The following is a 16853-nucleotide window of genomic DNA, read 5'->3' as shown; positions in this document are numbered from 1 at the left end:
AGTATTTTATATATACAAAAAAAAGTACTGAAATGTGAGTTTTAAGTGTCATCAACTGAGGCTGTGTCCTAAGTGGCCAAGACCTGACCATTTAACACACTGGGTGAAATAGGTTACATCTGATTGCTTATCACATGTATAAATCATGTGTGGGAACCTATTTTTGCTTGAGTGAAACAATATTAAAATGAACATCACATATAACATTTGCTTAAAAACACTGCCTTATCTTTTTTAGATTAAATATCAAACCTTTTGGTTTGGTGTTTGTAGGGTGTCTTAGGTCCTCATAGGTTCGATGACAGCTTAATCCCCAAACCAGATGGACACCAGTGGCCCACTGGTCGGCGAGCCTCAGAATTTCTCCCTATGGAGACAACAATTATCAGTTATCTTACGTTATACCATGGTCCGGGTGAATGCTCGATTCTGATTAGGTACTGGGTGTCAATTACAAAGCAATAATCCACAGTGATAATGTACATCTAAAAAAGAAGTTCTAGTTGAATATCTCAAATGTTCTATGTCACTGCTTAAAGCAAACTTTTGCTTCATCGTCTGAACAAAATAGTTCGGTAAGACGTGAACTTTCCCTCTAAACTGATGCTTTAAGATGTTTTATCAGTTTAACTTCTGCATGTTTGTTAAAAAAGAGGGAAAAAAACTCCACACTGATTTCTAGAACACGAGTCTGTAACGTCTGCAGGGAATAGCTGTGAAATTTTTGAATGAGCCAAATCTGTTTGCACAACTGTAGTTCACTTTTGTCACACTGACTGTGTAACATCTGGTGCAACAAGGAGAAAACTACTGGAAATTTAGCACAAGCATTATCTTTAGCGTTTTAGATCATCTGTATTCATGAAATTGTAAGATTTTGTTTCCAACAAGAAGTAAGTGAATTAATCATATACTTTTTAAAAGGACAACACACACATTGATGTGGGAACACATTAGAAACTCTCAGTCCTTTGTACCATTTTCAATGTATACATTAGCTGAGTTAATAACTGTATAAGACAAACTGTTAACAAGAAAACCCTTTAAAAATGTTTAAAACTCTTCTTGAAATATATGGAAACATTTCTCTTTTTATGCTAAAGCACTAAAGGGTAGGGAGTAAGTCGTGCAGCCCTTCAAAATAAAAGACTGATCACAATTGAGAGACACAATCTTGGCATGCTTTGAAAGGAATCTATTGTAAAGATATAGATTTGTAGCTTATGCAAGACAAAATGTTGCTCAACCACATTGTTTCAAAAAAATTCACTGTGGAAAAATGGATTACAGTAACAATAGAGTTCAATAGTAAGCTAGCATTCTTCCAGATGTACTTTAAACCCAAACAAGTTATCAGTTTACAACCTTAGGACAGCTTATTGTCATCCTTATCATTCTGTGTTTGCTTTTTCATCTAAGAGCACATCCTCTTCTCTAGAATGTTGACACGCGATGCATCCTGCATGGTAAAAGTAGCCCTGCTCCACCCACTTTAAATGAAGCACTAGACATTCTGCGGACTATGAAGTGAAACATCTGGGAAAAAATTCACTGCTTAACAAAAACGGGAAGGTACAATCTTGTCTTTTTTATTATTCTAACCTTAACTAGAATGGGACTGACTTGTAAGGAGTGGAATTCTGTTAACTTTTGTGGTGTATAATAGCAGCCCCCAGCCTTTTTCAGGCCACAAACTGGTTTAAATTAAACATTTTTTCACAAACTGATTCAAACAGGACCGAAGCTGCCATAATACAAGACATTTTGTTTTAAAAAGTCTATAAATATCAACATTTTTTTTTACCGTTGATAAGGATTCAACGAAACAAAGTTGTTAATTTGTAGATGTTTCTTTTTGACTTAAAAATATTCCATAAATGAAACATTACATGAGTTTTTTTCCCCACAGAATGCTATTTTAACTCTCATCTTCCAGGGTAAATAGATTTATCATATTTTGTCTCTACACAAATCCTCATTCGTTGGGTTTATTTTTCAACTCAAAAGAACATTTTCTGTGCTAAAGTTTCTGAAAGAATGCCTACCTAATTCAGCCTTGCTGTAGGAAAATTCTCAAATATTCTTTTTAAAGGTTTCCACAAATTAGCAACTTTATTTGATTGAATCTTCATTCTCTGTAAAATGTTTGAACTTTGTAATGAACATTTCTTCTTTAACGCCAAAGTGGAGGCTAAAAACTGCATGATCGCTTCAGCTACATCCGACATTTAAGGTTTGATGGACAAATAAAAATAAAATGACACAACTGTTGTAAAACTGGTATTTTTCAATCTATGTGTGTCCAACGGCGTCTGCTACATGAGAACAACTGTGTCAATAATTCCTGGTTTTGTCTGTAAACAGCAGCTTTATTGTTCTCTGAAGTCTAAGCCGTCTTTGGTTTAACACTCTTTTCTCCCCGAAGAAACTTTACAAAATACGTTTTGTTTGGTTTTTGTTAGCTATTTAGCTACTAACTTAGCAATCCAGGTAGCCGCTTCAGCTCACGTGACCAAGTCAGATGTTATGAACAGAATCATACAATTTTCCAAAATAAAACTTCCTTCAGGATCAGAAAATACACTAAATGAAAATACTCTAAAAAAAAGCGCATATATTTTTTTTTCTTCTTCTTCTTCTTCTTCTTTTTTAATTTATTTATTATTTATTTTTATATAAACTGTGGCCTGTTACCAAGTGAACTACAAACCAGTACCAGTCCAGTACCACCGCGACCACTCGCATAAAAGATGCTGAAAGCCAGTCAAACTTGAACAAATGCACTAAAAGAAAATCTATTTTTTAATAAAAGCATTTGAACCAAATTAATTCATTCATAAACTTTAAAAATCACATCAGTTCAAACAACATCAATGTATTATGTATTTTATGAGTTACAAATCAAGAATACGCACGCACAAATCAGGAATTATGTACACATAAATTGAGGTTACTCTTTATAAAACCCAGAAGTGTAAGACTGCTGAGGACAAAGTGGGTAAAAAACAATGAAGCAAACCAGCACAACTAAAGCAGTTGGGTTTAACTGATACGCGGCCCGCCGCCTGCCTTGGTGAGGCCTCCTCTGCCATAAATACCTAATTAAGATAATTTGCCCTCCTGCCAGGTGCCAGCAGCAGCAGGACGTAACACATTTGAATTTAAAACTACTTTTAAATATATTTTTTATAAGTTACACCAAAAGCATTTTGATTTGTAACTGTATTTTTTGTCAAAATAACTCTGCTTGTCAATCAGTGAAGTGGGTGGGATGTGCACACCTTTTGGCTCAGACACCTGCTTAAAATTAATGCTGTTTGCTTGAAAGCTACTTGGATTGTGCAACATCAGAAGTCATTGGGAAGTGGGAAAAGCTGCAAACTTCATACAGCTCTGAAAACTTCAAGACAGGATGGCCAGACTCTCATTCTGGTTCTTGTTGCTGCTCAGTCGGATCGGTTGGTTTCAGGTTCTGACAAACAGAACCTTTCTGCTCCGGGTAATCAGCAGCAAACAATGAAGGCGTTTCTCATAAAACAGGAAAGAGTAAAACAGTTTGAAATCCTTCCTTTTACTAATGACTGAATGAAGAAACAAGGAGTCACATAACTGACTGTGTCATAACTGCTTTGATTGAAGATATGCTTCCGTCTTATGTCATTAAAAAAACACTCTTGTGCAATATGAAAATATTTTAGGCCGAGATGGAAAAGTTGCATTCTCTCAGTGTAGGTGTGTCTGCATGCTGTTGCTGTGCTGCCAACAGAGGGCGTTAGAGCAGAAACTCTACCCCACAAAGCCTCAGCCTCATGTCATACTGTGCTGGAGCTTTCACTTTTTACTTTTATTTCTAAACATTTACATATCTTAAATTGATCTTCTGCCAAACAGGAACTGATACAACACAGTCTACTTCTCACAGCTCTTAATCAAAAGAAATGACATTTTCTTGATAAATGAAGGTTTTGCAACATTTTTGTAAGACAACTGGATGCTCAGTGGTTACTTGGTGAACTGTCATCTTAACAGCTTTGCTGCAGGATTCAGATTTGTTTTCAGTTCAGAGAGTAAGTCAACACTCGCAGAGTCAATCCAGTCACATTCCACCCTGAGCCCTTCCCAATAGAACTTCTCTTTTTATGCTGAAGCACTAAACGGGTAAGACCCTTCAAAATAAAAGACTGATCACAATTGAGACACTAAAACATTTTAAAGGTTATGAACTTTGCCCAAACTGTATTGCTTATTGTTGCCCTGTAATCTTGTATGCATCTAGTAAACATGTTTTAAAAAAATATATTGTAATACACATGATAATAAAACTCCCAAATTTAGAAATAATTCTTAAAATGTGATTTTTTTTAATGAAATGCAATTATTAATGATTAAAATATTAGGGGAAGAGTTGTTAACTTTTAGGCTTTTTACCACATTGTTCCCCTTTATCTCAACCAGGATTTCCAGATGTAAAGGAAACACTGACATATATGCACACACACACACACACAAAGGAAAGAAAAAAGCTCTAATCATGGAATGAGCACACCCACACAAGTAAAACAAAAAGCCTGCAGTTTCCTTGCATGGTTAGATACAGTATATACTCCAAATTCTATTAAATACATTTAAAATAGTAAGAAACCTATTAATTCTTAACTCTCACCAGGGTTTGAAAAATGCATTGAGTAACAGAGTTGTGACACATTTTGCAGGGTTATTTTAACGACTGACACGTGTTTTGAGGAGTGCCAGCTACTCAAGGGGAGTTATGTGGTTGTAAACTTTTCTTAAACTGCCAATTCTTCTTAATCCTTGTATTTTACATGATTTTTGATTTATGTTTCATTTATATGCTGCATATCCTCCTAGGGTGCTTTGAAATGTGTTTTTCTTTTTCAAATAAAAAAGATTATTAGTAACTAACTTTCTAAACTAGTCTGTTGAAAGAAACAGCTTTCAGCTTAAGATCAACACTTCACAGCCTGCCACTCCCTCTTTAGGCTCCTGTAGAGCTGACATGGACTCATGCTTATCACTGTTATTCCCATCTTTCATCATAACATTCACAACTGAGCTGTAAAAAAGCTAGAATGAATGAACAAGTTGTGTCCCTAATCTTGGATTTCTTCAGGTTGGACTCATTTCAAAGTACCAGTAGTCATGAACACTAACTTTTTTAAAGTTTTTGTTGGTTGTTTTATTGCTGGTCAGCACAGATCCGCCCACTCAGAGGAAAGCAGGAAAAGCAGAGCCACTTTCAATAAAAAGAAAATCTTTCTTCATAAATGCAGTCAGTGTTTCCATCCTCAGTTAAATCTTCTTACCTGGCGTGCAGTTCCACCGCCGTACAGCTCACTGATTGCTTGTCAGCTGACGTGAGACGTGGAGAGGCGCTCCAGACGTCTCTGCTGAGCTCCTGGCTCTCCGGTCGTTTATACTGCAGGTCCGCAGGTCCCTCCCCTGCCGGAGTGCAGCCTCCTTTCCAAAGCCCGAGGAGGCAGCAGACCTTTGTGCTCTGAACTCAGGATGCCAGACATTTTTTACAGACTTCCTCAAAGCCTCCCCATTGTGTCCCGAAACAATAACGGCAAATAAAATGAACCTCGCTGAAGGTGAAGAGTCAAGGAAGGGTTTGAAAGTTCTTGTATCTGGGAACAGTTTTTGCGCTTTAATTGATTTTTATTTTATGTGGATACTTTTATCTTTGGAAAAGGAAGAGTTGTTCTTTATATATTCTGCAAAGATTGAGAGTAAAATGACATTCTTATCTTTCTTATCTAACCTTTCATGTTGTGACAAGCACAGCTTTAGGCTTTGAAAGATTTCTTTTGTTAAAAATCTTCCCTCAGGTTTGACAGGTTTTAAGTCAGTTCCTCTGCAAGCCTTTGGGAGTTTATATCCCCCATGGAGAGACTAAAGTTCTATAAGAAAATGAATAAACAACACAGGAATAAAAAGCAATCAGACATAAGGAAATGTTTCATTGGATACACTGAGTTTGGGAACTAAATCACAATTGGAGCATGAAGGGCAGAGGAGCTAGGAGGCAAAAGGTGGGCCCGGGTTAGTCTCCCCCTTTCACAGATACATCCAACTCCATCATCACTGTGATGTGTGATGCTAACCTTGTAATTAACAGGCTCCTCTTCGGGGCGCGGGTGTTGTTCTGGAAAAGACGTCAGGTCGGTCCTGTCTGGCATGTCTCCTCACACTGGCTTATCAGTAACCCAGAAGCTTTCTCGGTCAACAAATGAAACACTCTTTGGGGGTCAAACATCTAAACACAGAGCAGGTTGTGTTGTTAGTGCATCCTAAGACAGGATGTTTAGGGACACATGTAAAAATGTGTGTACTTGAGATGAGGTAAGAGTAAAAAATGTGCATGTCTCACAGATTAGTCAGTGCAAAAGTTACTTTCTGTTGTTTCACATTTAAAAAAAAAAAAAAGGTGAAACTGTAACTGTAACACCCACTTTTTAATACCAAGACCTACACCAACCTCAAGGGGGGAATTTTTCCATTTCCAATATTTTACATGCTTACTAATTTAGATTAATACATGTGTTCTTTTTTAAATACAATATATTTAATAGAAGGAATTGAAATCTGGTTAAAATGAATCAAATGTATTCTCCATGACATACTGTGCTGCAGATTATTTTAGTTTCGTTTTATTTCAGCTTGTTTGAGCTTTCACTCTCCTGTAGAATTACCAAGAATGGCTGTTGTGTTCCCTTAGACAGGCAAGGTTTTATTTTTATTTTGAGGTGTATCAATATGTGACAGAGAATGATCTCATTGAAGGTCTATGTGTAAACTGTGCTGCTGTCTCCATTGTATACTCAATATATAACGTGAAAAACAGCGACAAGCCTTGAAATCTTGACTCTAACTTACAGCTTTCTTCTTTCTGCAACTAGATAAGCTTTCCATATGAAGATATTCATATTTGTATAGTTTTTTCATATGTTCACCCACCTCTTGCAGCCAAATTTGGCTTTTTCTTCAAAACTTTGATGACAAATTAAATATAAATGACGTGTTAGATACAACTTTTTGATTTTTCAATCATGCTGTGCAGTTGGTGTTGGATGCATAGTAAATGTTCACAAAAAGATAAAAATAAAATCGAACAGTTAAACACCTGTAAGCGTTGGATTTCCTCTCATAGAAGTTTGCCTGAAGAACATAACAACCCACAGACATTTTTCTTCTTTTAATCTCTTCTTTCGCTTTCTTTTAATATTTTGGAGCTAATGCTTCCAGCTAACTAGAAGGGTGTGGCGGCGTAAGTTCCCTCCGGGTGAAGCTCAAAATTACTTTGGTATTTCTCTTGATGATTTTCTCCAGAACAGAACTGAAAGTTTTCTGGAATTTTGAAGGCCGGTAGAGGGATTCACGTATCCAAAATTAGGTAGACTATTGTAAGTATACTAATGTTTTTTTAGTGAAATACTCAATTTTTTTTTATTTTAAAGGATCAGTGTCAAGAAGTTTATAGCATTGAATAATACTGAATAATGTATGCTTCGGTCATCAATTTTAAGTTATTTTAGATAAAACGTTGATTTCTTACAGAAAGTCTGTTAGTTATTTCAAAGCATTATTTACAAGGAAATTTCAAGGAATGTTTAGTGAACAGAAATTTATGATGGCCTGACTGTCAATGAACAAATGTTATATAAATGAGTAAATCCAAGACGTTGGAAAAATAAATGTTCTATATTATATTGAGAAACGGGACATATTAAAAAGTTATTGTAATTATGACCAAACATTAAATAGTTTAGCTTTTTGGCTGTTTTTTCCAGGTAAATGTGTGTACGCCACTTTCCAGACAGAACAATTCACTACTACAGGTTTAAGAACCGCGGTGGGGTTGGAAACCACTAAAGAGATGAATCTCTGCATGGACGTGTAGATCCTCCTGTTCCACCCGAGTTCCTCTTCAGGGAGCTAGAAGTCCTGCGGGCCTGCTGCTGGTGAAGAAACATCTCAGGTTTGATGAGTGGAAAACTATTCAATCATTTAGATAGGTGGGAAGAAAGGAAAAAAAAAAAAAAACAAGAGAAAGGAGCTTGTTAAGCGTGGATGTTATGCCTCAGGCATCACACAGGTGTTTTGTTAAACTGAGACGTTGATTGATGACGCTGTATTAAAATAAGGCGGTGCAAACATTCCTTTTCCATGATTTTGTTGTGGAAAAATGGCTGTGACTAGTTTTCTTTTCAGCATCTGAGTTAAAACTTGCGGTTTATAGTTTCCTTTAAATCCTAAAGTGCTTTACACTACCTCAACTAATAGTTCAAGCACTTTGACATATATGTGGGGTAGGAAGCTGAACCCGCAATCCTCCAATCTGCCCTATCTTTGCACTACGGCTACTCATATTTTGAAAATATCACAAACTGAAGGGAATATTTCATGTTTTCCTTTCAAGATCACAATAATGAACATTTCTGTTTTCTCCATTAAACTCAGGTTCACAGAACATTCTTTATAACTGATTCTAACAGTGATGAGTTCAAAACAACTAATGCATAATCAGCTTCTTGTTGTAACACGATGTGAAGAATCTCTTTAATTTCGGTTGAAATATCAAAAACTGTTGCTGTGGTATGTCTGTCTCTTTTATGACTTCATAAACACATCAAAACTGTCTTCTTTTGCTGTTCCAGTTCAAAACACGCCTGTCGTGAGCGTGCATTTCACGCCTTTGTCTCTGGATTTGCTCCAAAGTAAATCGGTCTCTATCGGGACTCTGTTTCATAAACAAGGTTTCCTGCTAAACTACTTTCTTCCACCGAATTACTAAACAAACGTGGGCAGAGTTTGATCATCGTCGAGCACCGCACTTTGCAGGAGAAACATCTTCACGTCTTCATTTAACATATTTTAAATGTCGATTTTTGTCTGCTAGTGCACAACTTTTCACCTTTAACTGTAAAAGTAATAAAAAACACAAAAGTAAAACTGGCTTTTTGTTTTGAAAGAACTTGTTTGCCGAGGTGTCAGATGTACTGTTCCTTTTGCAAAAGTTTTGTTGTGTAATATTGAATAAAGGTGTGACTGTAGGGCAGGGGGAGTTACGTCATGACAGATCACCTTTATGTGTTTAAACTGCTGCAAGGGGGGGGGGGCGGCAAAACTGCACAAGGAGGTTGTCAAAAATGTTGGAGAATTTAACCTGAGATCCTTGCAGCTGACCTCTAAACCCATATTTTATTATAAACCATGCTCAAATCTAAAGGAATTGATTTGCTGTACTGTCAAAAATCTGTCAGTAGGTGTTTTTTTTCAACACATTTAAACACCTATGCATATATTACTGTTCTTTGTCATGCAGTTTGTACCAGCCAGGTCAGTCTTTTTACTCATTTCAAGCTCATTCGTGTCATTAAATTGATTTCCATCACCGGCACCTGCTTGTATTTTCACTTTTGGGGCTTTTTTTCCCACATTCTGTGCCAATTTGTTGACACCTGGCTTCAAGGTAATGCGTTTCATTGCAATTTTCGCTTTGTTTGAGCCAAGCTTGCCATGAATATTTTTGGGAGTTTAGATTGTGAAATTTAGATTTTGTATATTTTGGCTCTAGATGTTGGTTGTGCCATTGGGCTCTAACATCTGTCAAGTAGAAGTGAGATAAACAGAGAGAATTTCTTTATCCTTTGCACTGTTGGCAAGCGCCAACTTGTTGCATCATCGTTGGTTTTTCTATTAACCAGCATCATCTTCTACCTATCAATATTTGTTTTCAATGAAGGAGCACTTCATATAAATATCTGTTGATCCTTGATGAATTCCTCCTGCAGGGGCGTCATACGTCTTCTGGTCTTAAAATCTTTCTGGAGAAATGTTTGCGATGCAGCAGGTGTCATCACACTGCTGATGGAGGCCACAGATATCATAGATGGGTGTGCAAACAAAAGAGATGCCCTTCTTTTCTGGAAGCAAGATGGTGCCAGAAGATTTTGCCGTGTCACACCCTATCTCAACTCATTTTGGACGTGAATGGTGTGAAACAGTTGTGTCATATGCTTCTTCAGCCACTTGGGGGAACCTTTTGGGGTTCCTTGTCCTAATTCTGGGTAAATTCTGAAAGGAAAAACAAATATGGTGGTAGTGTACAGACCAGACACTCAACATAAGGTGAAAGAAAACACAATTTTGGCATAGAAATAAATGCTCATGCAAGTTTTTTTTGGGTTTATCCAAACTACTCCAACATTCGTGTTAAAAAAATTTTGTTATTCTCTTTTTTCTACTCATGCAAGACACTCTTTCCCAGCTTGCCAGAAACTTAGACTACATTCCAAGAATGATTCCCTTCATATTAGTTTTGACTCCCACCTTTATCATCTCAAAGTCCATCCAATCCTCCTTTCTCTGAAAACTTCTCAGGAGAAAACCCTGAATTAGTGCTAAAGATGCTAACTAGAAAGAAAAAAGGAGCACATACTTGTCGTGGTGCCGCTACTCACTCTGACCTCTGGGAAAGACTAATAAAGCATTGGAACATAAAAGCTGACTGCCACAAAAACAAAATTTCAGAGCTAAAATGAATCCTTCAGGATCTAAAAACATCTACTTCAAAACTGAGCTAACCCTAAAACTGAGACTGAGCTATATCTTTTCTTGCACGGACACAGACGCCACTCTGCACTCAAACTAGTCTGTTGAGTTGAGTTTAACTGTTTTCTATGTTATCTGATGAAAACTTCCTGAAGCACCTTCATGAGAACAAGCTCTTCAACAACCTGCTGCATTCTTCTGCCAAGAAATCCTTTCACTCCTTATCTGTCACGTCTGCCACACCCAGCATTTGAAGGTCCTCTGCCAGTGAATGATCGAGCACAGTTCACATGTAAGAAGGGATCTTTAAATGAGCTTGGCTCCCAGTGAACACTTCTGCTCTGGGCTGTTAGTATCTACACAAGATTGGCTTTAATGACATCTTTCATCACTTTCCAAGAAAACCCTTTTTTTTATTTTTTTAAGTAAATGCAGAATATCTAAAATCAATTTCCATTCACTTTTTTTTGGTAACATATCTTTCAAAGAATTTGAATTTTTTTATACCAAATTAGAAATAAATATTTACCCAGCAGTTGCTTTTAAATAAATAATGCTTGCATTCACTTTAAGTCAGACTGGATGTGCTTGACAATATATTAATGTAAAAGTTTTAAATTCTTTTTTACACTCATTTTTGACCCAACCAGTTTAGTTTGTGGCCATTCTGCAGCTCTGTGCGACGGTTATGACGCCTATTGCCTGTAACAACAGGTCTGAAATGGAACTTTAGGGATAGGAGGGTCTGAGAGCCAGGGGCCACAAGAGAAAGCTGCAATTTTCAGTGAAAAATGAATCGGTGTTTGCACTAAAGCAGGAACATGTTACATAACCGTGGTGTGATGAATATGAAAGTTCAATTGTAGAGCATGCAGCACCACGAAAAATTGACTTATTTGCTGACATAAAGCTTTTAACATCTTTTTCCCCAAATAAAAGACCTAAAGTCCCAAGTCCCACCATTTGTCACGCACCTAGGTGGGTGAAATTTGTTCTCCGCATTTGACCCATCCCCTAGGGGAGCGGTGAGCTGCAGACACAGCCGCGCTCAGGAACCATTTGGTGGTTTAACCCCCGAGTCCAGCTCCTTAGTGCTAAGTGCCAAGCAGGGAGGCACTGGGTCCCATTTTTAGAGTCTTTGGTATGACTCGGCCAGGATTTGAACCCACGACCTTCCAATCTCAGGGCGGACACTCTACCTATCGCTCCTGGTGGTTATAGGTTGACACCAGCGGTCAGCAGAGAAGCAGCCATCAGTGTGTGAATGTGTGTGTGCATGAGTAATATACTATAAAGCACTTTGGGCCTTCAAGGACAGTAGTAAAGCGCTATTCAAGTCTATGCTACTTTTATAACAGTAATCAAAGACACACTGGTGCTGTAAAAGAGGAGTAGAGAAAAATGAGATGGATTGGACAAATCCTTACATGTTATGCAACTGTGTGGCTGCATTCCTTAAAACGCTGTTGAAGTAATACAGAAAGGGAAAGAAAAATAAGATTAAAGAAACAAGGTAATCTCTAGTTGTTAGTTTTTTGGTGTGAAAATCATTTTGGCTTCACTTAGTAATAGAAAAACAATGAAATAAAAGTGTAACTAGGACTAAAGATCATTATGTCTTTATTTAGTACTGAGAAATGTAGTTTTTGTGGTTTTATAACAGCTTTACAAGTACTTTTTTGACCAATCATGGATGATGGTTACTCTATAATGTTTCTTTTAATCAGTGGACGTCTTTGTTTCTACTACTGAATATTTTTCAAGTAGAATGGAGGATTTTATCAATAACTGAGTTGGAATTCATCATTCTTTTAACTATAGGGCTTCTTAATTCTAGACTTTTTCTTTGGTTCAGTGCGTTTTACCCAGTGTGTTCTTTGAAGGAAACCAAAGACTGGGAAAAAACACAAAAAACTTTGGAAAAAAACCAGCAGTTCCTACAACTGCTGGCTCTCTTGTAGGAAATTAAATCAGGAAATGAAAAGAAGAAGCCTGGAGAAGAAAACCTGGATGGTCTTACCCACCAGACTTTCTCCAGATTTCATGTGATTCGCTTCATTCGGATTCAGAAGCATGACATATATGTCATTTAATCCCAAGGTTTACTTTCACTCTTTGGTGCACGTACAATCAATTGTCTTTAAGCGTAAATATACTGTACCAGAGTTGATTGACGAGGTTTCACTGGTTTGATTTACAACTAAGTTCAAGCATCAAGTCAGAGGGAACAACCCTGGTGTAAACCTAATCTACCAGAGACTTCTATTGAAATACTGTTGAGACATTTGGCTTTATTGGATTAATCTGAACTAAATCAGATTCTAGCACTATTAATAATTATTAGGAATACTTTTGACCTTTAATATTTTTTTAATTTAATATAGTTTGATGCCTCTTGATTTTTGAGTAGATCACCAGGATCTCGTCTTTACAATCAACTGTTAAACCTGAATTGTATGATGAATTAAAAGACGATTGTGGGTGTTTACTGAGTGATAAACACTATTTAAATGAACAGTTACCGTTTGTGTGACTCAAGGTAATACTGGATCTTCTCTTTTCTTGGAAAAACTGATGAGCAGCTTTCTAACACTGACAACAACACTGGTGAACAATTTGTGATTCATGCTAAGTGTTTACATTTTACACTTTGTTTAATCACTTTGTTGTGTTAAGATTACCCAACACAGCTTCTTTAGCTAAAATTAGAGTTGTTTGATTTAGGATTTTTTTACAATAATACTTGCTGTCTGTTTTAGCCAGAAAGAATTAGTGCTATTTTATTAGTGCTAATGCTCACTATTCCTATGTGAAACTCTAAAGTGTGTCATTTTTGTGCCTGGATGAGTTTTTTTATATGAACTAATACTCACTTTCTTCTCAGACAGTTTAATCTGAATAGAAAGGATTAGTTCATGGAGCTTTGTCTATGATTCACTGCAGATTGTGTCAGAACTTCTCAGAAGAAATGATGCTTTAAAACTAACACTTGAGGTTGATACAAAAGCTGCATTCATTGGTGCATTCAGCAGTGAATGGAGCAACACATGTGAGAGCGAAGAGTGGGAGGAAAAGCATTCATTGTCAGTGTGATGAAGTGTGATGTTAAAAGAAAACATGTTAAGAACATTAAATGACAGAACGAGGCAGTTAAACCAGTTTATGAAAGGATCGCTGCTTTTTAATCCAATTTTCTCTATTTCTATCACTTGTATCAAGTTTTGTTTTATCTTTAGCTTGTGTTAAATGTACCTAAAGCCTACAAGTGAGGGTTGACCAGTGCTGGTGCTGCATGGTCATCCTTGCATGTGGAGAGAGGAGAGGTCGCATGCACTCATGACATACTAGTAATGTGTTAGATGGTGCCCTTACTCAACTCTCTAGTCCACATGTGTCAAAGTCGAGACACGGGGGCCCTCCAGAGGATTTTATTTTATTGTTATTGATGGCCCGATGTTGTCTTGCCCTTATTTCTAACTTGTATAATTTTGACAAAATATATTTTTTAATGGAGAGTAAAATACTGAAAATTATTTAAGTTAATCTATTCCAGAATATTATTTCTGCATTTTATTTTTCATTATTATGATAAAAAGTTACAGTTTTAGCATTTTAAAAAATGTCATTCTGCTAGCTTTTTGGACTATTTGGCATTTACTAAGATTTTTTAGGCTATTTTGGAGTTTAGGTAAAATTTTAAGATACATGCTAGTTAATTAGGCTTCTTTGTTTAAAATTTTTAGGCTGTTTAGCTAATATTTACACGCTATCTGTTTTGGCTAATTTAAGCTTTTTTCCATTTTTTTTTGGCTATTTTGAAGTTGAGCTTTTTTCAGCCACATGCTAGCTGTTTTGGCTACTGGTAACCTATTTTTTTATTTATTTTTTTTAGTTTTTTAGGCCAATTTGGCATTTAGCTAATATTTAGCTGGCAATCAGCTTTAGTGTTTTTAGCTATTAATTTCAGCATTTTAAACTATTTTTAGCTATCAGAACTAGCATCTTCCGTGGCCAAATTCAGCTTATATCATTCACACAGTATTATTGCAGGTATTACTATATATTTAGTTCAAAATTATGCTAAAAAGTTATGGTTTTATTGTTTAAAACATGTCGTTTTAGAGTTTTCAATAAATGTTTATTCTGTTCAGCCTACAACCTAAGGTGTGTTTTGCATTTTGGCCCCTTGTGTGATTGAGTTTGACACCCCTGCCCTGACTGCACGTGAATGCTACATGCATGAAGAGTGCAGGAGATATGTAAGTGACCGTATGATGCTAAAAAAATTACGCTCTGATTGGGCAATTTCTAGAGATTCATTTTAACAACAATTAGATTCGTATCATAATCTTTGGTTGCCGATGATTCATAGTTTATATTGGTTCATTTTGACCGATCCAATACCTAAAATCAATCTAGGACATCTTTAGCCAATAATTCAACGACCCAGACCAGTTGAAGAAATAAAAATAATACCACTTGCCAAATATTTTTAATGATCCGCCGCCCGCAAAGTGGCCAAAATAAAAAAAAATGTGCATCCACATTTTCAACCTCTGGCCTCATCAAGCCCATAGAATTGTGATATTTTGTGGGCCACTTGTTTGCCCCATACAAGTTTATGCATTTTCCCTCACCTGTATTCACACTGAAGGGCAGCTGCAATTACAGCTTTAGCCTTTTCAATTCTGGTCTGTTGTTGCTCACTGAAAGATCCCCTGTGTCCCATATGCGTTTTCCTCATAGTTTTAGGTATTTGTAGTCTTTGTTTGGTTCTGCCTTCTGTTTCTCTATGTTCTGCTTGCGATCAGTTTGGTTATACTGGACACGAACTTAATTAGAACATCAACTGCCCTTAGAATGTCTGATTGTGTTGCCAAATATTTATCTTACCTCTTCCTTTAATTTGAATGAAAATTTAATTTAAAGAATCGAAGGGGTAGCTAGAAATGTATTATATCATGCAAAATATTTAGAATAACAAAAAAATGGCTACAATTTAGGAGGAGACTATGTATTACTAATAGGAAATCTGGCTTATTGAGCTCAGAAATTCTCTAAAAATGCAAAAATTTAATAATCTACACAGTAAAAATGAAACATTGGATCAATTAACAAAAGTTCTGTAATTTATTACATTTAAAATTATTAGTATTTAATATTTTTTTTTAATTGAGTAGACCATCAACCCAAAATTTTGATTTGATGAAAAAAAAAGTAACTTTTGTTAATTGATCCAATGTTTAACTTTTTTCACTGACTACCAGGAACGCCTAGTCTGCTGCATGTTGTCATCTCTTGCTACGGCAGTGAAACTTCTAGTAGCCAACTAGTTGTTTGGACCCCACAACACAGTTAAGTGCTAATTACCTAGTGTGAGAAGATCTTTAGTCATAATCTACACAGCAGCATATCCAAAGGTGAGCTACAATCTTCTCTAAGACAAGTGCCGCCCGTATACGGACCTTCTCGTTCTCTTTAGTCAGCAGAATCCCACCGGTGGCAGAGTGACATTCCAGCCAAACCAGCAGTCTGTTTCAGTGTTTCCTCACACAGATTGATAAGAAGTCTGAAACAGTGGCAAACTGTTGGGCGTGTCCAGAGATTAGCTGCAAACTGTTGTCTTTTTGGTATGCTGTCATGTTTTTATCTTTATGTTGAAACAAACTGTGTGAAAGAGTCGTGATTTGACCTTTATGTAGAATAATGAGGTTTTTTGTGGTACTGTAAAAAGCTAAAATAATTGAAAAGATTAAAATAATGTCAATTAGATCGTATTTATCAAGGATAAAAAAAACCAAATGGTTAGATATTTTATTGAGGACAGCTCTGGAGATGGACGGGAACATGATTTTCTCAAACAATTGAGTAAATATAAAATAGTAAATAAAGTCCGAGTCATTTGCAATTAAAATACTTGGCTTAATAGGGCAGTCGTAAAACCAGGTGTGGAAACAAAAGTAGAAGGATGGAGGAAGACAGATTTCCATGGACTAAAAGGTAAAAAATAAGACTAATTTAATGCAGAACAGCTAATAGACAAAATTAATGAAGACATTTTATAAATTCTATTAACAGGCTGGAAGTGAAAGTGATAGCAGCTCAAGGCTTTTAGAAAAGTGTGGAACTTGAGATCTACCTTATAACTACACCAGACTTATTTCAATTCCACCGTGAAGAAAAATAATTGTCTTGCCGTTAGGGTGGAGAAGTAATGGCGTGTTGTGTAATGACTCAATAAGTTTCTTCTCAATAAGTTTCTCAGAAACTGAAAATCT

General features: G+C 36.4%; 1 protein-coding gene across 1 annotated transcript in view; it reads right to left on the bottom strand.

Annotated features, from left to right (window-relative positions):
• LOC112161520 (plectin) overlaps nucleotides 1-5800 on the bottom strand; it is a 12797-nt gene extending 6997 nt beyond the window's left edge. The window contains exons 1-2 of the mRNA XM_024296708.2: nucleotides 5325-5800; nucleotides 253-367 (exon numbers count right to left, since the gene is read on the bottom strand). The gene's annotated coding sequence lies outside the window, so the exon portion shown is untranslated. The remainder of the gene's footprint in view (nucleotides 1-252; nucleotides 368-5324) is intronic.
• Nucleotides 5801-16853: the final 11053 nt, after the last annotated feature.

This window comes from Oryzias melastigma, linkage group LG11 (genome assembly GCF_002922805.2).
Source record: "Oryzias melastigma strain HK-1 linkage group LG11, ASM292280v2, whole genome shotgun sequence".
Taxonomy (NCBI): domain Eukaryota; kingdom Metazoa; phylum Chordata; class Actinopteri; order Beloniformes; family Adrianichthyidae; genus Oryzias; species Oryzias melastigma.
Note: the sequence above shows the minus strand (reverse complement) of the source record. Positions and strands in the feature narration are given on the sequence as shown.